Source organism: Hyperolius riggenbachi, chromosome 1 (genome assembly GCF_040937935.1).
Source record: "Hyperolius riggenbachi isolate aHypRig1 chromosome 1, aHypRig1.pri, whole genome shotgun sequence".
Lineage (NCBI taxonomy): Eukaryota > Metazoa > Chordata > Amphibia > Anura > Hyperoliidae > Hyperolius > Hyperolius riggenbachi.
The window spans coordinates 602590567-602615835 of record NC_090646.1 but is presented as its reverse complement, the minus strand read 5'-3'; the positions used below and the strand labels follow the sequence as shown (position 1 = coordinate 602615835).

Below are 25269 nucleotides of genomic sequence, written 5' to 3'. Positions count from 1 at the left end.
GGAATATCTTTATAAAGAATAAAAGCCTTGCTGAGGATCCCCTTGTGAGGAAGCGCGGAAAAGCCGCCGTCCCTCAACGTGAGGCGACTGTTTCCGCGTCCAGCATGGCGTCACAACACGGAAAAACCGCCGCATGCCGCATAGGCAGGGCGGCGGAATCCGCATTGGGAACGGAGGAATCCGCATTAGGAACGGCGGAATCCGCATTGGGAGCGGCGGAATCCGCATTGGAACTGGATACATTGCAAGACAGTACTAGTGTGGCTGGGACTGATAGTCCACCTAGATTCAGAGTGACACGCACGCGCGCACAGAGGCTGAGCTTAAAAATAACAGCCAGAAGGGAGTCAGCTGACCAGGCGGGTCAGCTGACATTTTCCACCACTCTCATTGGTCCAGCAATTAGGAAGGTCCTGGAAAGGTCCTTGTGTATATATACCACTGGCTGTTCACTTGCTCTTTGTCTGGCGTGCGATCACATACGTGGGAGCACCCAGATCCGTAGTCAGATCCGTAAGTGTGCCGGCCCGGGACCAGCTGGAGCTGTAATTCTACACTTAGCTAGATTCTGTTGATAGCTAAAGTACTAGTTTGATTGTGATTATCTGTTATGACCTTTGCCTGCCTTGACTATCCTCCTGAACTCTGATCTTGCACCCCGATATTTCTGATACTCTGTTGCCGAACCACGGCTCGTTCCTAGACTCCGCTTCTGCCTCCTGATTTTGTACCTCGATATATCTGATACCCTGTTGCCGAACCTCGCCTGTACTTTGACTCTGCCTTTGCCTCCTGATCTTGTACTTTGTCTGTCCGTGTGTGTACGACATGGCTTGTCCGACCTCGAGAACCGACCTTACTATTGGAGGCGGTTCCCCGTCCTGTCAGGGACACTTCCTCCTGAGTGTCACTTTCAGACCATCCTTCCTATTGTCAGTCTGACTCCTCCCATCTTGAAGAGCTCAGGTCTGCGGAAGGAATCTGTGCAGTACTCCTTGCTGTACTGAGGCCTAGTCCTCTAAGTGTTACTGTTACACCAAACACTACACTCTACTCAGGTGAACAGAGGTTAGCTAGTATATCGGATTATCGGTGATACTGCAGATCACTTATAATCTGGTATACATCTGTATTCCCAGTGATACTGCAGATCACCGGTAATCAGACCCTCTCTGTGCTTCACCGATCGTTACACCCCTATGAAGAGATGGACTAGTCCAAAACCTTCTGTCGCTTCTGTCAGATTTCTACTATCTACTGTTAGTGACAGCAACATAGGAGAAAAGTAATTTATGGCTCATTTTACTCTGGAAAAAATGTACTTCTTTTTTGTTTTTTTCGCCATAGTGCCCCTTTAAGGCTTTGGCATATACTTTCCACCAAAATCTGCATGTCAGATGCTTAGTTTATAGACCTCAGTCCTGACTTCATTGTGTTTTGTATTTTATGGCCAAATTCATTTTCTTGTTTCTACCATTAGACTAAGTTCACGTGGATATTTGAACGGAAACGAAAAAGAACATCAAGTACCAAGTGCCATTTTCTTGGCACTCTGTAAATTTGTTGTACATTTAATGTTGTTTGTCGGTTAGTGTTCTTTTTTTTTTTTTACCAGATGCCTTCAAGAAGACATTTTTTTTAATTCCTGGAAAGGACTCAGACCTTTTTTTTAAAGACCCACTTAAGCCCAAAAACTGAACTCGGCCAATGCTAAAAGTATTTATACTAATTAATATATGGAATTAACTTTTTAAATTGAAAAGTAATTCATGTGGCTGAGCTTGCTGCAGGTGTGCATCAAAATACATTCATGTAAAAAAAAGACGCCCGGGAGAAAGGGTGTGGAAGATTGTTGCTAGCAGAACATGGGTAAAAGTACCAATATTCTACTACTTAATTCTAATAGTAAAATATTGGTAATCTTTACGGATATTATATTGTCTTAACCTAACTCTATTCTCACACAGAACCCTCCCTCTACCGATGCCTAAACCCTAAGACCTCCCTCTGCCGATGCCTAGCCCTTAACCCCCCCCCCCCCCAACCCTAACCTAAACCCCTGCAGCAAAGTCACGATTTGCGGCAAAGAAGGGAAATTTTGGTTCAAGTAGGTGCCCAATAAAATTGCGGTTGGCAAGGCTTGCACATATGCAATTTGTGGTATTACATGGGGGTCTCTCTGTGCCCGATATGTAATGCTGCAATTTGCACATAGGCAAGCCTCGGCCCTCCGATTTTATTGGGAACCTCCATGCGCCCAAATTCCCCTTCTTAGCTGCAAATTGCGGCCTTTGTAATAGGCACCTATGGTGGCACCCTTTTTTCTGCAAGGTCTGCTGCCGCTTTTTTTCCTGTTTTGCTCAAAACAGGCTTAAAGCCTCCCACCTTTTTATTTCCAGTTACCAAAGATGAGGTTTTGCAATGCTAACTACCTACTTTCTGTGAACTACAAGGAACCCCATCCTCATACAGACACAGAATGGCTATCACAAAACTGTATTGTGGATCATCTCATTTTATTTATTTTTACCTTGACTATACAGAGAGATACTTCTTGAGATAAAACAGATATGTGGTAATTTGCGAGATTAAAGTGGACCTGAACTGTTGCACAGGACAAAGGGAAAACATACAGAAATTCACCCTGTATGCATTTAGAGAGTTTAGCCTGCCTAATTTCCCCTCATGTGTGTCTAATTACAAGTTGTAATCTGATCTCCCCCCTGTGTGACATGATTGCCATGGCAGAGATGGCAGATAAGCTCATTTGAAAGCACTGGATGTTAACAATATGTCTGCTTCCATGAAAGCAGGAAGTAGGGACAGTGCAGATTTATTTTAGGATTTGTATCGGCTGTAACAAATATTTTTTCTTCATTAAAGCGGAATCCAAGATGAAAAAACTAACTATAACAAGTAACTTGTCTATATATATTATCTAAAGTTTAGATAGTTTACATAGCAAATCTAGCTGCAAACTGCTTCAACAGTTTATGATTATTTATTCCTGTTATACAATGAGAGCAGCCATGTTCTGTTTGTCACATTACACACAGGCAAACTGCTCTGCATCTCCAGCCCTCAGCCTGTGAAAACTTCACTCTCCTTTCCTCCTCCCTCCTCCCCTCTGCCTCTGAAATCTCTGGCTAGTAACGTCCTCCTCCTGCCCAGAGTGAGCTACCATAAGCCCTTGCTACATGGGTCTGAGTGCCTTGCCGTTTTGGAGAAGCTGTGGGCGAGGCTTGTTTAGTTTATAGGGAATTAGAGTATTAAAACCAAAAACAAAAAAAGTATTTGGCTTGAGGAATGCCCTATAAACAATAGGAAAGGAACACAATTATGCAATGAGTAAAAGTTTATCTCGGATCCACTTTGAAGCTCCCTGCACACTGCATGCAATTCCGATTTTGAATCGTTACTGCATGCTGCGTTTTTTCCCTCCGTTTTTCTGTTGATTGCATGCAGGGAAAATCGGAATTGCAAATCGGAATCGGAATCGCAAAACGGATTTTCATTGTGCAGGGAGCCTAAAGGTTATTGTGCTGTTGTGTATGTTTTAGACCAGAGAGGAAAATATGAGTTCAGGTCTGCTTAAACAAATAAGGAGAGATTACCATAATTTAAAAAAGAAAAGGATAGATAAATCATGAGTTAAGATAAAGGGAGATAAATCATGAGTTAAGAAAGACAAGGTGAGATCATTCCTATCTTTATCCGGATATCTGGATCTTTACTTAAAGAGGAACTCCAGCCTAAACAAACATACTGTCATTAAGTTACATTAGTTATGTTAATTAAAATAGATAGGTAATATAATCTCTTACCCACCCTGTTTTAAAAGAACTGGCAAATGTTTGATTTCATGATGGCGGCCATCTTTTTGGTTGAAAGGAGGTGACAGGGAGCATGAGACACAGTTTCAGCTGTCCTGTGTCCTGAGCACCTCTCCCAGTTGCTAGGCAACATGAACAACATCATAGGAAATCCCATCATGCTCTGCACAGCATCAGGGGAAAAAAGCCCGGGCTTTTCTTCTTTGATGGGTGGAGCTTAGCTAAAAATGCAGCTAAAAATTATGCTTTAGTAAGAAAAACAAAGTTCTGATGCTGTGAAACTGTTAAAGAAACACCAAGCCTTTTCAGTGCTGCTGAGTAGATTTTTAGTCCGGAGGTTCACTTTAACTTCATGAATAAAATTAATTATTTTTTCCAATATTACTTTATAAATCATCTAGTCAGTATTTGCTCACTATAAAATCTGATTTACAATTTTAAATGTATCACATATGGTGACATTTTTACTGCTGGCATGTGCATTACTGCAGAATTTTTTTTGTCGTTTGTTGTGAAGTGAGCAGAAACAACACCGGGTTTCACAGCGTGCTCCGAGGAAGAAGGCATTTTTTGATGACCATCCAAGGTGTGTCAGGGATCAGGCGTGCTCATCAGGGGGCTCTTCAATCAAGGTCTAGAGGATATCTGCATGAACATTATTTTAAAGAATTTATTGGTAGATAAAAATAATAATAAAATACTGTTAAACTGTTTTAGTGCATATGTATATATTTTTTACTCTTTGTGGCAATGGGCAAAGGGTACTAAGGTATCTCAATACCCATGTGTCCCGTGGGGGAGGACATCTGTTAGTTTGCTTGAATTTAAAGGGGGCTTTCAGACACCACCATAATTCCCTCCTCAAGGCCTACTGACACATGCGTGAAGGTTGCTACCCCCCTCTCTAGTGATGAGCATGAATTTTGCATAATCGTTATTTTGCATCGTAATAGCAAAGCCCCCATACATGCTATCATCACCAACATTGCTACAGGAGTAGTGGGAATAAGTTTACATTTTTCGAAAAGACCTTATAGTTTTTGAGAGAATCGATTTCAGTCATTCAAAGAAAAAATGTTTTTTAAACTTAGTAAAATGACATTCTGCACACTAAATTTTTTGCCAAGATTAGAATTTTTTTTTTTATTTTTTACTTGTTCCTTTTATTCCCTTTAATATATGTAACAATTTTGGTGACAATATCACTGATGGGGGCTTTGCTATAAACCACTAAAGTTGACATGAAATAATTCAAAATTACATGTAATTACGCACATTTATGAATGGGTTACGCATAATCACTTGAATTCCCAAAACATAATTATGTGTGGTTGTTACTGCAAAATTTTATGCAACATTTTGTGTAATCATAGTTAGTAAATTACAATCATTACTACCCATTTCCTCTACCAGAAGTGGGGATGAGCCCCTTTTTACATAACCGTGGCCAGGGGTACTCGGGGCAGGGTGATGGAGAGGCTCCACCACATTCTTCACAAAGGTTACCCCTCCAATCTAATAGATCATGTGGGCTGAGGCTGATATTGCCCAGAAGGTGGAGTCCAAGGCTCTGAATTCCCTAAAAAATTCCAAACTGCCTAGGAGACAAGGGGTAAACAGTGCTTGGAAGGTGGGACACTACGCTTTCCATTTTTTTCAATTGTTAAACAACATGCATCTTATGTTTTTACATTTTAAAAGTTTTACCAATTGGAAAAAAAATGTAATCACTCTTAGATGAATGGTTGGGAAAGCTAAAATCAAAGCAAACTGATGCTGCATTGGGTATAAAAAAAAAACAATTTCTTGACCAAAGCAGTAAAATTGATCTTCTGAAAAACAAAGAGGCAGCAAGGTGGCAAAACTGGAGATGATAGCATGTTTGCGGGCAACTGCCAGTTGCTTGTACTCGGGTTGATAAACACAACAAATCAAAAATTATCAAATAAAACACAATGCAGTCTGTGGGACTAAATCACTATTGTACACTGTTAGGTGAATCCAAACACAAGTCCAGTGATTGGTCAATCAAAAGGAAGATAAAAGTAAAAACTAGCTGCAAGGTGGATAAGTTACCCAATATAGTGACAGTTAAAATTTAGACCACGACCATAAATTGGATCAATAAGTCAAATGCCCATGGTACACCAACACACATGAATCCCCAACCATGGCAACCTCCTGCCTTTCCAAGCACTATAGTTCTTATTCCTCAGCTTACTCTTGGAAGTTTTCAAACCTCAGTGTAAAGGATCAATTTAGTATAGTGAATAAACCTCTTCAATTGATGGATATAACCCACACCACCATTGATCTAAGAACCTAAAGGAGGAGATGAGACATTTGATGATGCTAGTGAAACTAGAGGTCAGTATCAATAAAGAAAAGGCAGCAAAAAATGATTCACCAGATGGAAGCCTTTTCTCCTGGACACCTTGTTGACACAGGATTTACACGCCCTGTGGCTCCTCCAATTAAATACAGCTGTTGGTATGCGAAGGCAAAGCTGGCAGGCACACTAGGGCATTTGGAAGCGGAAACTGTGGTTGACCAACCAGGAACAATTGGAGACAACAGTTGAGGGTTTTTGGAGAAAATAGGTTGTGGAAGGAGAAAATGGCTGACCAAGGGGTCTGTTGAAGGGTGGAATAGGGAGGGACAAGGTGGGGGGGGGGGGGGGGTTGAATTTGTTGAAATGTTCACTTGACACTGCATAGGTCATGTTGACCGATAATGTATGTATGGTCTTCTGTGGCTTTCTTCTGTAGTCCAAATCTTCATATTTCGTTACCTTGGTAAATCATCGGGATGCTCCAAATTATTTTTGTTGAATTTTATGCAGGCTATAGAACTACACCTATTTGTATTACACAGTATATTTTCCAGCAACTGGTTAAAGAATTCCTCCTGGAACACAAGATTAAGTGGAAACAAAATTCCTTGCATGAGGTGATACTCATATCCAGATGTGTTGCAGACTTGCTGAGAGCTATGAGTTCCATCATACAATAGTGGCTATTTGACATATACAACAATAAAGCTACACGTATGTAAGAATGACATCACGATTCACAGCTATAAGGGACTGCTCTGAAATGTCACTTCTTTCTCTTTATTTACCTATTTCTGTGTCTCCATTACCTTGTCTCTCATTCTTTCAAATGCAAATAACTTCTATGGCCAGAGCCAGATACATGTATTCATTGCCAAAGCAAAGAATGGTGTGGGAGGATGCCAGTAAACTGCAATAGAGATCTGATAAGGAGAGAGTGCTGGGTTGTTATTTGTGGATGAAACATACACATGGAGCATCATGTTGCATTGAAAATGTGACATGCATTAACATAGTATTCAGCTATTTCTCTCTGTCACTCTGCTCTTGCCTAACTTAAAGAGAAACTCCGACCAAGAATTGAACTTAATTCCAATCAGTAGCTGATACCTCCTTTTACATTTTCACAAACAGACCATCAGGTGGCGCTGTATGACTGATATTGTGGTGAAACCCCTCCCACAAGAAGCTCTGAGTACCGTGGTACTTCTGGCAGTTTCCTGTCTGTGAACCTTGTTGCCTTGTGGGAAATAGCTGTTTACAGCTATTTCCAACTGCCAAAACAGCATACAGCAGCTACATCACTTAATAATAATAATAATAATAATCTGAACATTTGTATAGCGCTTTTCTCCTGTCGGACTCAAAGCGCTCAAGAGCTGCAGCCACTGGGACGCGCTCAGGAGGCCACCCTGCAGTGTTAGGGAGTCTTGCCTTGAACTCCTTACTGAATAGGTACTTGACCTAGCCAGGATTCGAACCCTGGTCTCCCATGTCGAAGGCAGAGCCCTTAACCAGTACACTATCCAGCCACTACTTACCAGCAGTAAAAATGTCACCATGTGATAAATGTCAGAATGTAATTCAGGGATTTAAAAGATTTTACAATGGGAAAACACTGAATCATTTATACATAATTATTGTAAAAATGAAGCACTTTTTTTATTACATTATTTTCACTGGAGTTCCTCTTTAAAGTGGGATAAAACTCTGACATAACATTTAATAAAAACATGTTTTCCTACTTTTTATTATCCATACAGTTATCATATTTGCTTTTGTTAACAAATAATATTGTCTGTCTTCAAATTACAGATTCCCAAAGTACAGTTTATCTGTTCTGAAAGCTGCCATTGCATTTTATTGCGCATCTGCATTTATATATTAAAATCAATCTAGTGATCACTTCTCAGCTCTTTCTGCTTCTCAGCTCAGTTTCTGCAGTTTGCTAATTTTTACTAAATGTATCTGACAAAGGAATGTACACAAAAGATAATGTTATCACCTCTTCGGAAGCGGGCAGAAGATGCCCACTGAAGCAAGGAGCTTTCCACTGCAGAACAGAGTGCTGAGATTAACTGTTTGAATGCTGCGATACGGGGCACAGTAGAATAGATCAGAGGCACGTGCCATAGACTGCAATGCATATTTGTAATGATTAAATTGGGCACCAGAGTTTGGCTAATATACAGCCGAACTGTGGCTATGGTGAAGACTTTGCATTAGAATTATTATTTGTCTTGAGCACATGAGGTTTTACTGGAGCAACTGTTGTTGACAGCTGCAACTTTAACCACTGGTCATACATATGCATATCCTTGAGTGCCTGCACTCCTTCCACTTTGATTAATTCTTCTGTTTACCACTGAATCTTCTTCACCTTGATTCACTTGAATATGACTCAACGGGATGCATGGATTGATTCCATACCTGCCACCTACAATTTGAGCTGCCTCTAGCAGTGTAATTTCAAGGTTGAAAATTATTCTGGGTGATTTTCTAGAAAGGAAGGTTGCTGTTCTGTGCTGTCAATTACGAAAATGTGTCTTCAGTTTCATGATTTATTGTTGTAACACAGTATATTGTGTATATCCAGTCTCTGCAGTTTGGTGTTACAGAGAAGGCAAGGTATCCATTCTGGCCAGGAGGTGGAGAGTTTTTTGCAAGGACTCTATACTTTGAAGCCAGGAGTGGGACAGTAGAATTTCCACTGAAGTATGTTCTGGTGTTAGTCGAGGAGCAGAAATGCAAACATCAAACCAACAAGTGTTGATTCCAGTGATACCTTTAATGACTAACTGTACAGTTAGTCATTAAAGGTATGACTGGAATTAACACTTTTTGGTGTGATGTCTACATTAGAATTTACACTGGCACCTTGTTGCTGGGTTCATGTTGGAGTAGATAGTTTGGTCCAAGAAGGGACCATGGTTGAATGTATTGGCTACAAGATGGAGGCTAACTGTCCATACAAGCAACAGTAAAACCAAATTCATTTTAGTTTGGTGCCAATACACCATCCCCAAACCACCACATGTGATTTTTTACTATTAAAAAAAATAGATCACCAAGTATACTGTGCTTTAGAAGAACTGATGGAACATGTTCTGCAGTTATGAAGGTGTGGACAGTGGAGTAGTAATAGGGGGTGCAGAGGTTGTGACAGCACCAGGGCCCTTGAACCAGAGTACGTCTCCTCAACCACAGTATTAGCTCTTTATTAGTCCTGTGCTGGTAATAATTTATTTATTTACTGTATTTATTTATTGTATGTATAAAGCGCCAACATATTATGCAGCGCTGGATAATAATCATTTCTATAGATGCTTTGAATGGTAGTAATTATTAACAAACTGTCCTCCATCCCCTTCTTACACCTCTGACACTGTAGTTGTCTTCGGCAGGTTTTGGTGTGCCATATCAATTGTTATGTAAAGAGTGCTTGGGGGGGCCCAATGTAAAACTTACCCTGTGGCCATAGCTCCTTAGCTTCGCCAATGGGTGTGGACACACTTCCATGGACATTGTGATGTTGAGCTGGATGCAGAAAGTAAGCCAGGGGTGTAATTTGAGAAGAATAGGCCCTACCTATTCACAAGGGAATCCAGAGCTGTGGGAGGCCCCAACTACCAACCTTCCCTTCCTCCTATACAGGGGACTATACTTGTTATGGGTGTGAAGATCATGATAGTAAAACACTTGTTTTGCGACCCTTGTGTGAGATGGGCCTCCCGTGAAGGGCACCAAGGGGAGGCAAGGGAAGGGGTTTGAACATTGGGGCCCCCAGTAAAGTTTCACAGGGGGTTGGCTTGCTACTATGGATTTTTTTTTAATCCCTGGAAATCAAGCAGTAATCACAGTATTCTTCTTCATCCAACCTATTTAAAGAACACATCTATTCTGCAGAGGTAGATTGACTGCATTCATGTCAGCCCTCATAATTTATTAGCATTTATATTCCTTTTCTTCTCTCCCTCTGGGTAGATTTACTTTATATTTACCTTTTTCATTTCCTACACAGAAAACATTACTTAGCTGTAGTTACATGTGAAGTAATTAGTCTTCCCCCGGCTCTACTAAACATACAAATGGTGTGTCTAATGACACAGATGGGAATGATTTCAAACTTTTACAGAAATGACTTCATCTCTCTGTAAGTTTATGTTGAATCTTGATTTAGCAAACTGCAGTAAGCAAACTCAATTAAACTCTGTACTTCTCACACAAATTCGCAAAAGGTGGTCTGAACTTTTACACTTTAGCAATGATAAACTTTTTGTAGGAACCAACAGAAGTTGGTGTTGAATGTCAAAATTCTACTCAACAGTTTAGTTTGGAGGTCCAGAAATCTTTAGAGACAGCTGCCCACCGATGAAATATGACCACAGTGTCAGGGCTGATTCTAGATAAAATATGGCCCTGGGCAAAAATTAACATTGCCCCCTCCCAGTGGCATAACTACAAATCATGGGTTCCCCAGCGAAACTTTGATGGAGCTCCTTGCCTTCCCTTGGTGCCCCTCATGGCTTTGGGGCCCATCTCACAAGGGTCAGGGCCCAGTGTGCATTAACTCCTCATTTCTACCTTCAGGTCACAAGGACAGAGACGCCACAGGGATAAAAACGGAAGGATGCTGAAGGAAGAAAGAAGGAACATGCTGTCCAGACAGGTGAGAACGCAACAAATCAGCGCCAACCATAGGTGGCAATGTTAAAAGCTGTGAATAGTGGCTATAAACGGTAATTTGGGCACCATGAGGCTCCTGAAGATTATAGCCGCTATTTACCATTATAGCCACTTATACCCGCTGCTTAGAAATTTATAGCCGCTATTAACCACTTATAGATGCTAACTGAGGCTTTTACCATTGCCGCCTTTGGCAGGATTAGGGTTAGGAGGTAGGGGTCTTTAGCATTAGGAGTGTGGGGGGTCCTTAGCAAAGCAGGTAATCTCGGTGCCCAGCGCTCAGTGCCGAGCACCAAAACTGGGCGCAGTCATAGCAGCAATGCTATGATGCGCACCCTGAGCAAGAGTAATTCGGAGATCGAGCGATTGCCAGACTCTGAAGTACACCTCCCACCGAGTTGCTTCAACTCGGAGTGGGAATAGTATTTAATGCCCCCGCAGAGTTTGGCAGCAAGGAGAGCAGTCATTCAGCTCACCCTGCGCCCAACTCACCGGCGGCTAGGGTATACAGTGGTGTGAAAAACTATTTGCCCCCTTCCTGATTTCTTATTCTTTTGCATGTTTGTCACACTTAAATGTTTCTGCTCATCAAAAACCGTTAACTATTAGTCAGAGATAACATAATTGAACACAAAATGCAGTTTTAAATGACGGTTTTATTATTTAGTGAGAAAAAAAACTCCAAATCTACATGGCCCTGTGTGAAAAAGTGATTGCCCCCCTTGTTAAAAAATAACTTAACTGTGGTTTATCACACCTGAGTTCAATTTCTGTAGTCACCCCCAGGCCTGATTACTGCCACACCTGTTCAGTCAAGAAATCACTTAAATAGGAGCTATCTGACACAGAGAAGTAGACCAAAAGCACCTCAAAAGCTAGACATCATGCCAAGATCCAAAGAAATTCAGGAACAAATGAGAAAACAAAAGTAATTGAGATCTATCATTCTGGTAAAGGTTATAAAGCCATTTCTAAAGCTTTGGGACTCCAGCGAACCACAGCAAGAGCCATTATCCACAAATGGCAAAAACATGGAACAGTGATGAACCTCCCCAGGAGTGGCCGGCCGACCAAAATTACCCCAAGAGCGCAGAGAAAACTCATCCGAGAGGCCACAAAAGACCCCAGGACAACATCTAAAGAACTGCAGGCCTCACTTGCCTCAATTAATGTCAGTGTTCACGACTCCACCATAAAAAAGAGACTGGGCAAAAATGGCCTGCATGGCAGATATCCAAGGCGCAAACCACTTTTAAGCAAAAAGAACATTAAGGCTCGTCTCAATTTTGCTAAAAAAAAATCTCAATGATTGCCAACTGTATGTACGCATCCTAAAGGGTTAAGCACCAGGAAGGGTGGGTTTAGGTTAGGTACCGGTGGAGCAGGTTAAGGTTAGGCACCACCAGGGGCGTGTGGTTAAGGTTAGGCATTACTGGGGGGATTAAGTTTAGGCATCACCAGGGTCATGGAGTTAAGGTTAGGCATCACCAAGGGGAGTAAGGTTAGGCACCACCGGGGGGGGGGGGGTCTTGGGGTTAGGCATCGGTAGAGGGAGGATTCTGTGTGAGAGTAGGGATGGTTAGGTCATAGTAAAATATCAGTAAAGATAATTATCGATATTCTACTATCTGTAACGATCGGTGAAGCACAGAGAGGATCTGATTACCGGTGATCTGCAGTATCACTGGGAATACAGATGTATACCAGATTATAAGTGATCTGCAGTATCACCGATAATCCGATATACCAGCTAACCTCTGTTCACCTGGGTAGAGTGTAGTGATTTGGTGTAACAGTAACAATTTGAGGGAAAAGCCTCAGCGCAGTCAGTAGTACTGCACGTATTCCTTCCGTAGGCCTGGACTCTCCAAGACGGGAGGAGTCAGGCTGAAAAATAGGAAGGTTTGTCTGAAAGTGACACTCTGAAAGAAGTGTCACTAACAGGACGGGGAACCGCCTCTAACAATAAGGTCGGTTCTTGAGGTCGGGCAAGCTAGGTCGTAACACACGGACAGAGAAAGTACAGAAACAGTAGGCAGAGGCGGAGTCTAAGGCACAAGCAGGGTTCGGCAACAGGGTATCAGAAATATCGAGGTACAAGATCAGGTGGCAAAAACAGAGTCTAAGGACGAGCCGGGGTTCGGCAACAGAGTATCAGAAATATCGAAGTACAGGATCAGAGCTCAGAAGGATAGTCAGGCAGGCAAACGGTCATATCAGATAATTACAATCAAACTAGTACTTTAAGCTATCAACAGAAACTAGCTAAGTGTAGGATTACAGCTCCAGCTGGTCCCGGAACACTTGCGGATCTGACTACGGATCTGGGTGCTCCCACATATGTGATCGCAACGCCAGACAATCAGCAACTGAACAGCCTGCAGTATATATACACAGGCACCTCTCCAGCACCTCCCTAAGTGCTGGACCAATGAGGAGTGGAACCAGAGTCAGCTGACCAGCCTGGTCAGCTGACTACCTCTGGCTGCCACATAAAGCCTGCCTGAGTGTGCGCGCGCGCATCACTCTAACTCCAGAGGGACTACGTGTCCCAGCCACACCAGCCCCGCTCTGCGGTGCCTCCGCAGCGGGGGTATGCGCGCTAACCGCCGCGTCCAACGCGGCGGTTTTTCCGCGCTCCGCTTAGCCCTGCACGGAGACAGCCGCCTCATACTGAGAGGAGGCAGCTGCCTCTCCGTGTGCAGTGTCCCTATGCGCGGAAAGAGCCGCCTGCCGCTGGCTTATGGCGGCGGCTCTTCCGCGCTTTCTCACACTATCGTAATTAAGTAGTAGAATATCTGTTATTTTAATGATACCCTACTAGCGGCTATCTCCAACTCCTTTTTTAACAAGCACCTTCTTTATATATACGCACCTAGAGAGCCTGTTGTTAGTATCATTAATTGGGTTGCTTAAAACTTTCAAAGCACATATTTTAGCTGCAAAGGTCCTGTTTAACACAGAAAAGGAAAGTATTTTCAAATGGTCTTCACAATTGTAAACTACGTTATGAGCCGCATATAGTAGGAAAGCAGCTCTTCATGTTATCTGCAGAGAGCATCTGATAGGTGAAATTGTGAAGCCATGTCCTGCAATCTCCTGCCTTAAGGCCCATACACACGTCCGTTTTTTGCGAACGACGGGTCGTTTGAACGACCCGCCGTTCAGTCGTTCACTCGCTAAATCGGGCGTGCGTACAGACTGTCGTTCGTGTGATAAGAGTGAGTTTGAGCGATCCGCCGGGCAGATCGCTCAAACTCACTCTTAGCACGCGAACGACAGTCTGTACACATGCCCGATTTAACGGGCGAACGACTGAACGACGGGTCGTTCAAACGACCAGTCGTTTGTAAAAAACGGACGTGTGTATGGGCCTTACGGATTGAGCGCTGCCAGAATGCAAGGCTTCCACTTGCCAGTAGACTTTAATATACATTTGTTCTGCTGTACCCCTTTTCATGCAAAAAACACGCAAAACCGTTGAGTAGAGATGGTCACTGAGATCCAGTTCCAATCTTCATAGAGCTTGCATGAAATCTGCATGTAAAGTGGAATTATCTTCATTGATTATCTATATCGTTTAAGTCATTCTATGTTTCGGTACATTAAACCATCCCCATAAAACAGAACGTAACTGCAGTGCCCATGGCCACTTACCCCTTATTTGAAATTCAGCACCCATAATGCATTTCTTCAAGACAGTGGGCAGAGCCATGTAAATCAGTTCATTTCCCCTTTATGAGCCTGGAATAAATTTAGAATCAGTAGTTTCTCAGACATCTATAATCTTGACTAATCTTGACAAAGAATAATGAACTGAACTTAAATACAGCTGCAGTCAAATAATAAAAAAGCATTGCTTTAACTTAGCAACAATTTTTTAATTGTAACGAGGTAATGGGAATACTCAGACAGTTATATGTATAGTGCATGCAGACAATCAGTGACAATTCATTACGTCTTAAAGAGGAGCTGTTAGGTATAAGGTCTCAGAGAAAATAAACACATATATCAGTAGCTAAAGATTGGCTGTACTTACATTACATATGCATTTCACTGTCCACGTTTGGATTTCACAGAATTTGTATATAGTATATGCAGAGATAGATGCTCCTGACAGCTCATGGCAGGCTCCATGTTTTTCTGTCAAATGTGTCGTCATGTCCTGCCTGCTTCCTGATCACAGATAAGCTCCTACTTGAACAACACAGTGTGCAGTGAATATTAATGAGCCATGTGGCTAGGAACAATAGCTGACTCCTGCAGTGTACTCTGCCCGAGATTTATCAGTGCTACGCGCTGGACTGATTAGAAGCTCCTGTACCGTCTCATTAGCAGCCGAGGGGAGGGCCCCAGAATGCTTTGCAGTTTAGTATGCGGCTTGCGTCCTTATGGTTCTATAACAGCCTTTCTGATAAGCACACATCAAAGGTAACTGAGATTTTTATCTTCACTAATTGCTTTATGGCTTCCTTCTAAACTGTTTAACACAGGAGAATAGAGGTTTAAATTAGCTTCTGCAGCCTGACAGTTACTCTTTAATGTAATGATTATTAAATTGGTTTAATAAACATTAGATTAAAACCTTACCAATTGTCACTGATTGTCTGCATACACAAATTCTAGCCTTGCACATCCAGGGACACGAGTGCAGCAGGAACGTTATTTGGGACAACCAACCTTACACATACACAAGTCATCTCTGCCTGCTGTTGGATTGCCAGAGCCTGATCCCTGGTCACTAAGGCCCCGTTCATATTACCAAACGCGGAGGCCGTGCGATCGGTATGCAACGCACACGAACGCATGCCATCTGCGTTTGCATGCGTTGCATGGCTGATACCCATTCACTGTAGTGAATGGGTCAGCAGCGCGTTTTAGGAAAGAATGCGTGCAGCGTGCGTTCCCGATTCGCACTGGTCCAGAACTCATGCAGTGTGAACATCAGACAGTGCAGTCTATGCACTTCTGATGTCATGCGTTTCTGCCTTCCACACGCATTCCCGAAACACGGACGGCAACGCGTGCAATGTGAACTAAGAGGGACACACGCGTACAACAGCTATTCCAAGTAAACAGCCCACCCATTCAGGTGAGATGTGTTCACTTGGGCAGCCCCTTTAAACTGCCACACAATGTGAGCATTTTTCTGTTTTCTTTTGTCCTTACAAGATATGGGTAAGAACAATAAATCAGGGTTGTATGGTGATGATAAACATTGCTAAAGGCTCTCTCCTCTGTTTAAGGATAGATGTTGCTATTTCACATCGATGGCCTCTTTCAATTGCCTTACTAACTATTTGTTTTTGCATTCCTCTGTTTTCTCTGCCAGGTCCACATCTGGAAGGAGTTTGTATGTTCTCCCCGTGTCTGTGTGGGTTTCCTCCGGGCACTCTGGTTTCCTCTCACATCCAAAAAACATACAGATAAGTTAATTGGCTTCCCCTACAAATTGGCCCTAAGCTTTGATACATGCACTACACGATACATACATAGACATGTGACTATGGTAGGGACTCGATTTTGAGCCCCTCTGAGTGACAGTTAGTGAGAAGACAATATATACTTTGTACAGCGCTGTGTAATACAGTATGTCGGCACTATATAAATACTTAAAGGGATACTGTAGGGGGGTCGGGGGAAAATGAGCTGAACTTACCAGGGGCTTCTAATGGTCCCCCGCAGACATCCTGTGTTGGCGCAGCCACTCACCGATGCTCCGGCCCCGCCTCCAGTTCACTTCTGTAATTTCTGACTTTAAAGTCAGAAAACCACTGCGCCTGCGTTGCCGTGTCCTCGCTCCCGCCGATGTCACCAGGAGTGTATAGCAGAAGCCCAGTATGGTCTGTGCCTGCGCAGTACGCTCCTGGTGACATCAGCGGGATCGAGGACACGGCAACGCAAGCACAGTGGTTTTCTGACTTTAAAGTCAGAAATTCCAGAAGTGAACTGGAGGCGGGGCCGGAGCATCGGTGAGTGGCTGCGCGGGCACAGGATGTCTGTGGGGGACCATTAGAAGCCCTGTGTAAGTTCAACTCATTTTCCCCCGACCCCCCCTACAGTATCCCTTTAAATAAATAAAAAGTATGAGGTAGGATTTGCTGCCTGGAGTAGCAATATGGAATACCCAATAAAGTTATGGTGACTGTATACATTAGAATAAATAGAGTTTAAAAGTCCTTTATAACATCCTGATACTCGTTCTCGGACTCTATAACTCAATTGCGAATCCCATATGTAGCTGTGCATAATCCCATACTAAATTTTATCATCTGACAGCAGCAAAACTAAGAAAGTCCCTCCTCTTTGACTGCATATTCCAACATATGGGGAAAATGTGATCTTCATAAATCCCTTGCAACCTCCTTTCGGTAATTGTAGACTCTTTGCTCTCTACCTGGTTTTTATCTGGGCAAATTGTAAATACGGTATGGGAAAAAAGGGAGAAAAAAACTCTACAAGATTAATATGCTCCTTGCATGTTCCCCGCAAGATGTTGTTTATGCAGGAAAAGTGCTCTCTGTATATAGGTAGGACAATTAGAACAGCACAGCGTAGATTAAAGGAGGAGGTGAGATCATTGTTTAATAATAAAAATCCATCGGCTTCTTTATGGAAACACTTTTTGTCTCAAAAACACAGCAGGAATTTAAATGAGGTTGCCGTGTTTAGTGTAGACAAGATACCAGGATTAAACAGAGCAGTCACACGGGTCGGTGTGAGGTCTTAAGTGATCTTCAAGGTGTGTTTTAAAGTAAATTGTTCAAGCCGAGCTTATGTTAAAGCTGCTTTTTCCATATATGTAAATAAAAAGATAGAGCCACTGCCTGGCATCCATGTGAGCTTTCTAAGAGGTGTCATGGGGAGGGGGTCCTCACTCTCTGTCAATACATATTCATAGTAGCACAAGGCAGGACAAGGAGTTTGTTAACCTCTTGGAGCTATTAAAGTGTACATGCAGCCCAAAACTTTTTTACCCAGTTTTTTGTAGGTACAAAGCAGGGGTGTAACTATAAGTCATGGGCCAACCATAATCACACCTTTCCCTTGCCTCCCCTTGGTGATCCTCACAGCCTGGGAGCCCATCTTGCAAGGGTAATAAAACAAGTGTTAATGACACTGATGGAGGCGCCTTCCACCAGTGTTTTTAGCATAGTCCATACCCTAAGGGGTTCTTAGTCATGAGGACTCATTGGAGTCCTCACCACCAGTGATGCTCACCGGATGAAATCCAAATGGGCTTTATTCGGATTTCATCCAGGTAACTAAAACACCTGAGCGGGTGTGCGAGGTTCGGTTAAATTTACCAAGCAGCCATCTTTTTTACTCGTCCCATGGTGCGTCCCATGCTGCGTTTCAGGCCGCGCCACGTGACTACTACACTTCCTCCTTCAACCTGGAAGAAGAAAGTATTTGTAGTCACGTGACCAACGCTTGGAACGCAGTGTGGAAGGTGCCATGTGATGGATTAAAGAAGATGCCTGCTGGATAAGTTTACCCCCCCCGCCTTGCACATCCGCTCAGGTGCATTAATTATCTGGATGAAATCCGAATCAAACTCATTCGGATTTCATCCGTTTTTAATACGCCGCCAGGGCTGGATTTAGGCCAAGGCCACCTAGGCCATGGCCTAGGGCACCACAGAAGCAGGGGCACCAAAGCAGCAGGCTAAACTGGTGCAGCATTTGCAAGCTTGCAAATGCTGCTATGCAGGGAGTTCAGGTGAGTGCCTGGCAGTAGTACTCTGCTGCTAGCCTCCTGCGCAGCAGCCACCTTGCTCTCTGTGCACGCTTGCATTGTGGCCAGCGGCTATGGACTTGGGGAAGAGGAAGCTTCTGCACTGGAGATGAGTGGAGAAATGAGTGACACTGATGGCTGCTGCGGTGTGAAGGCGAGCTGGCTACCTATCCTAAAAAGGTGGGGGTGTGGGAAAAGGAGGGATTAAGGCAGTCATCTGACTACCTATACTGGAGTGAAAGGGGGAGGGGTCATCTGGCTACATATACTAGAGGGAAGGGGGGAGGAGTCATCTGGCTACCTATACTAGAAAGAAGGGGGAGGGGTCATCTCGGTACCTATACTGAAGGGGGGCGGCTGGTGACAGTGGCCTAGGGCGGTAAAGAGTACAAATCCGGCCCTGTACGCCGCTCATCCTTGCTTACCACTAATCAAGAAGAGTGACCAACCACCAACAGACCAGGGATATTGTACAGCAGAAGGAAATGTCAGCGCTTCCAAACAGACGCTGCACCTGAATTGACTACCTGCACAAGTATGCAGAGCTCGACTAACGGGCAGATTACACACCTTGCATTCAAAACAGGTACAGTAAAGGGGGCGTTAGCTTCAGCATAAGTTGTGCACAAATTATCCCTAATAGACTCTCCTACGGCGGTGACGTGCCCCAACAGGAGAGAAACTAACCACTAATCTAGCAGTGAAACATATCAAAAAGTGAAGCATGTTCAAACAATGAAAATTGTCCAAAAAAAGAAAAAAGGGTTAAAACCTCAAACTAATGTAATGGTGAAGCATATTCAACAGTGAAACATATCCAACAGTGAACCCTAGCTAGTCTAAAATTAAAATCATAATCCTTACCTGGTGCAGCTAGCCATAAATGGTATACACTGTCTTTTAGACCAGGGATATTGAGTGGAGACAGTTTTTTCCCGCAGGCACAGACAGTGGTTGCAAGGTTTGCAACCTACCCTTGTGATATTCATTACACTCGTATTTATTTATTTGCCCCATTGACCATCAATACTGAGCCATTGAACTCCTGGGCCTTGATTAAAAAGGGTGGTAAGTGTTAGCACGCCAGTGAAAAGGCACTTAGGACGTGAAAACAGCTGCTTCACTCGCGAATAAGCATTTGCAAGCATTTGCGTGCGCAAAGGTTAGGGCTGCGACGTCGCATCGTCCGTATGCAAAGTACGCTTACGTGGACGGTGCGACGTTTTGCGTGCACCGGTGTGAGGTTTTGCGTGCACCGCACAGCGCTAAACTTTGCGTGTGACCAGTAACAGCTTTAGACGTGCAAACTACTTAGCACCCTAGTTTGCACGTCCAAAGCTTTTAGGCGTGCTAACTTTTCTGTGTTAGCACCCTTTAATTTGTCTTGTTGCGGGCCTCATGATTGCTAAATGCTGAACAAGGCAAATTCAGCAATCATGAGACCCCCAGCAAGACAAATTCAGCAATCTTGAGGCCCTCAACAAGACAAATTCAGCATTCATGAGGCCCCCAACAAGACATGTGCTTTCATTATTCTGGTATGCTGTGTGGCTGCCTGTAGGAAGTGACTCTCATAGGAATGAAACTGCACTGACTGCACAGTGCACACAGATCACACAACAGCCACACTTGTCTGTTTCAGAGCTTCTTTCTCAGCAGAGCAGCCCCTCCCATGTCATCAGAGCTAAGTCAGAGGCGTAGCTTGGGGTGGGCGGGGTGGGTCATGTGCCCCCGGGCGCTGGGTCCCTAGGGGCGCCACCACAGTGTGCTTATTTTTTATTTATTTTTACTTTTATTTCCGCCGCGCTGGGCCGCCGTCTTCCAGCCCAATCTCCATCTCCCTTTCCCAGTGACGTCACACGTCACATGTCGGCGCACCGCTGCGCAGCGTCTATGATTGCAGTGGAACGCTGCGCAGAGAGGAAAACAGGCAGTCCCAAGGGAGGAGCCAACGACGCTGGGAGCAGGGAGCCAGCACAGTGTGAGTGATCGCAGCCAGCCGTAGACAGCAAGCCACAGCCACCTACCACCAAGCCAGACAGCTAGTAAGTGCACAGCAAGACTCACTGTCTCTAGCACCAGGCCAGCCAGCCGCCGACAGCACCAGGCCAGCCAGCCGCCATGTCATCAGAGCTCTAAGTCAGACACGTAGCTTGGGGTGGACGGGGTGGGTCATGTGCCCCCGGGCGCTGGGTCCCTAAGGGCGCCACTGCAGTGTGCTTATTTTTTATTTTCTTTTACTCTTATTTCCGCTGCGCCGGGCTGCCGTCTTCCGGCCCAATCTCCATCTCCCTCTCCCAGTGACGTCACACGTCACATGTCGGCGCACCGCTGCGCAGCGCCCATGATTGCAGTGGAACGCTGCACAGAGCGGAAAACAGGCAGTCCCAAGCCTTTCGCTCTGCCTGGGTGACGGGGGAGGAGCCGACGACGCTGGGAGCAGGGAGCCAGCACAGTGTGAGTGGTCGCAGCCAGAGCCAGCCGCAGCCAGCAAGCCACAGCCACCCACCACCGAGCGAGACAGCTAGTAAGTGCACAGCACCACTCACTGTCTCCAGCACCAGGCCAGCCAGCCGCCGACTGCCCGACTGACTCATTTGAAAAAATATATACAGTCCAGCCTGGGCCCTGCCCCCCCCCCAGCCAGGAAAAGATCATGAGATCCATTCCCTAGTGGACTGGACACTGGACTGGAATATGGCAGGCAATACTTATATTGACTTTTAATAAGCAAGCCAAGCAATGCAATTAATCCTCCTATTCTGACTGCCCCCCTCCCCCCCTTAAATTCTTTTGGTCCTGCTAGGACAGCAGCCTGCTTGGGTGGGGGGGGGGGGGGGTTGACAGTCAGAATAGGAGGATGTATTAAAGCATTGCTATTTGCTTGCTTATTAAAAACAATATAAATATTGCCAGCCATATTTGCAACATGATTGACTTTTGTATGTTTTTGGCCAGCCTACTGGCTACTTCGACACCCCTCCTCACTCCCAGACACACCAGCAACCCCCCTCCCTTTCCACTGCCCACCAAACCACCAGACAGGCTGTCTGAGCCCAGGCAGCACACCACCACCATGCCTGAGTGAGCCAGAGGCCTCCAGCCAGACCTGACCCACCACCACTGATCTTGGAGGAGCTCACAATCTAATCACTACCATAGTCATAGTAGTCCTAATGTCCTACCATATTATTATTATACCACTGACATCATGATTTTCTGCAGCACATTACAGAGTACATAGTCATGTCACTGACTGTCCTCATAGGAGTGCACAATCGAATCCTACCACACTTCTAGTGTAATGTCCTACCATATTATTATGTATTTATATAGCACTGACAGGTTCTGTAGCAAATTACAGAGTACATAGTCATGTCACTGACTGTCCTCATAGGAGCACACAATCTAATCCTACCACACTCCTAGTGTAATTGTCAATGCAAGGGATGCAGCCGAAGGGGGGGCTTGTCCTGAGAGACTGATGGCGGCCATACATGGTACAATTTTTTTTCATTCAATCTTACCATTTTTATGTAATATAAGGGTACTGCCTAAATTATACTTTCAGTATATTCACTTAATTTACCCTTATACTACATAGAAATGGTAAGATTGTATGAAAAAGTTGTACTATGTATGGCCACCATTAGAGCTAAGGACTAGAGATGTAGCGAACGGTTCGTCGGCGAACGGTTCCAGGCGAACTTTGGGTGTTAGCGTTCGCCTGGACCAAGCAAACTTTTGCGGCAGTTCGGCGAGGAGAACGCCAGCGCATACCACTAAGGCTGCATCTGAAATGACCACCAGCTCAGTGTGTAGCACCTATATAGACTTTCTGCACACTTTACATTCAATTCAGATGCAAATCATATGCAAATCTGCTACTACTTATCATGCAAACAGGAAACTCAGGAGGAGAGGCTGGGAGCAGCTAACCTGACAGCTACATAGTTACAAAGTTAAGGAAAGGTGGGGGGAAAGGCTGCACATCCCTAAACACATGCTGCAATTGAATGGTTAATCGCACAGGCATACACTGCCTCTGCCAGACTGAAAAATGCATGCCATGCATCCAAGACAAGTGCTAACATTTATTAAACTAGGAGGTACTTTAGCTTCCAATATGGTTTGCATGCAAAGTATATTATACTAGACACTTGCGCCACGGTGAGGCAGACCTCCGGGCAAGTGACCTAACCTAAATTTAAAACCTCGGGAGCAGCTAAGCAAAAAAAAATGTGTAACTTACATTTGGTAGAACAGCGAGGAGAACGCCAGCGCATACCACTAAGGCTGCATCTGAAATGACCACCAGCTCAGTGTGTAGCACCTATATAGACTTTCTACACACTTCGCATTCAATTCAGATGCAAATCATATGCAAATCTGCTACTACTTATCATGCAAACAGGAAACTCAGGAGGAGGGGTTGGGAGCAGCTAACCTGACAGCTACATAGTTACAAAGTTAAGGAAAGGTGGGGGGGGGGGGAAGGCTGCGCATCCCTGCGGAAGTTCGATCCCATAATGCATAATGCACTATGAGGGTCAACTTTGACCTTATGCTGCATAAGGTCAAAGTTGACCCTCATAGTGCATTATGCATTATGGGATCGAACTTCCGCAGGGATGCGCAGCCTTTCCCCCCCACCTTTCCTTAACTTTGCATAGGCTATGCATCACAGTCAGCAGGCACATTGTAGCCATTCAGGCTACACTAAGCCCTGGAGCCCCCCCCCCCATATATAAGGCAGATTTGCCGGCCATTACACCGGCCATTACACCCACTCGTGTGCCTGCTAGAGACAGACTAGGGACAGCTGCTGCAGACTTGTTCTCCTAGGGAAAGATTAGTTAGGCTCTTGGCTTGCTCCTGGCTGATTGTTATTGCTAAAATAGCACCCCTCAACAGCTCTTTTGAGAGCTCTAATGTTTTCCTGATGTGTGTTTTTTGTGTGTGTTGCTCACTGAATTATACAGCCCTATCTGTTGCAGCTGGACCTTGGTAATTGTTATTACTGTGCCAGCCAGGCCCTTCCTAACTATCTATACTGGGACACCTACCTATGCCTACCTAACTACTGGGGCACCTACTTACCTATACGGGGACACCTACCTACCTACCTATACTAGGAGACCTACCTATACTGGGTCTCCTACCTATGCCTAGCTAACTACTGGGTCTCCTATCTATGTCTAGCTAACTACTGAGGCACCTACCTATGCCTACCTACCTATACTGGGACTTCTACCTATGCCTACCTACCTATACTAGGACTCCTACCTATGCCTAGCTAACTACTGGGACACCTACCTATGCCTACCTACCTATACTGGGTCTCCTACCTATGCCTAGCTAACTACTGGGACACCTACCTATGCCTACCTACCTATACTGGGTCTCCTACCTATGCCTAGCTAACTACTGGGACACCTACCTATGCCTACCTACCTATACTGGGACTCCTACCTATGCCTACCTACCCATACTGGGACTCCTACCTATGCCTAGCTAACTACTGGGACACCTACCTATGCCTACCTACATACAAGAAGATAATAAGGTTGTTGCTTCATTGTGGACAGACCAAATTTGATCAGCTGGACAGTCACTGTTGTTCTATCATTGAGCTACCACAGCCCGACGACCATATGGGCTTAAAAACCGCCACGGCCTACACTCTGGCCATGGTGCGCATAGTGTTGGGCGAACACCTGGATGTTCGGGTTCGGGCCGAACAGGCCGAACATGGGCCAGATGTTCGGCATGTTCGGCCCGAACGCCGAACTCAATGAAAGTCAATAGGATCCCCGAACATGCCCATTTTTGGGGCCCTATGGGGTCGCAGGCATAAGGGGGGAGCATGCCCCGATCGCGGGGGGGGTCGGAAATTCCCCCCACCCCCTCCGCTAGTGCTCCCCCCTCTGCCCGCTTCCCCATAAAAAAGTTTAAGGCAAGTTAAATAGTACTTGGTGGCTGGCCTGGCACTGGCAGTGGAGTGAGGAGGAGGAGGAGTCCGAGTAGCAGAGTGACGCGTTGAGGCCGGGCAGTGGGCGGTTCAGTGGTAGTACCCTTGTGGTACTTCCGCCCTTTCTCTGACCTCACGTCCTCTGCATACGAGGGTACGCGTCACGCGTACCCTCGTATGCGTCATCACGTAGAGGACGTGAGGTCAGAGAAAGGGTGGAAGTACCACAAGGGTACTACCGCTGAACCGCCCGCTGCCCGGCCTCAACGCGTCACTCTGCTACTCGGACTCCTCCTCCTCCTCACTCCACTGCCAGTGCCAGGCCAGCCACCAAGTACTATTTAACTTGCCTTAAACTTTTTTTATAGGGAAGCGGGCAGAGGGGGGAGCGCTAGCGGAGGGGGTGGGGGGAATTTCCGCCCCCCCCCCCCCCCGCGATCGGGGCATGCTCCCCCCTTATGCCTGCGACCCCATAGGGAGGCCGTATTGCGGCATGTTCGGGCGAACAGGGCCCTGTTCGGCCGAACAGGGGCCCTGTTCGGCCCTGTTCGGCGGCCATTCAGTAGTTCGGGGCGAACCCGAACTTAAAAGGCCGAACACCATCAGGTGTTCGGCCGAACTCGAACATCACCCGAACAGGGTGATGTTCTGCAGAACCCGAACAGTGGCGAACACTGTTCGCCCAACACTAGGTGCGCACCAGTCCAGCA

General features: G+C 45.0%; 1 long non-coding RNA gene across 2 annotated transcripts in view; it reads right to left on the bottom strand.

Moving 5' to 3' along the window:
* Positions 1 to 16248, bottom strand: part of LOC137558954 (uncharacterized) — a 92601-nt gene extending 76353 nt beyond the window's left edge. Inside the window, exons 1-3 of one of the 2 annotated variants that reach the window (XR_011029743.1) lie at positions 16149 to 16248; positions 14509 to 14595; positions 6954 to 7088 (exon numbers count right to left, since the gene is read on the bottom strand). This is a non-coding gene — a long non-coding RNA (uncharacterized lncRNA). Of the gene's footprint in view, positions 1 to 6590; positions 7089 to 14508; positions 14596 to 16148 lie in introns of those variants that run through there. The other variant, XR_011029741.1, reaches the window with a different exon arrangement.
* Between the last annotated feature and the right edge of the window lie 9021 nt (positions 16249 to 25269).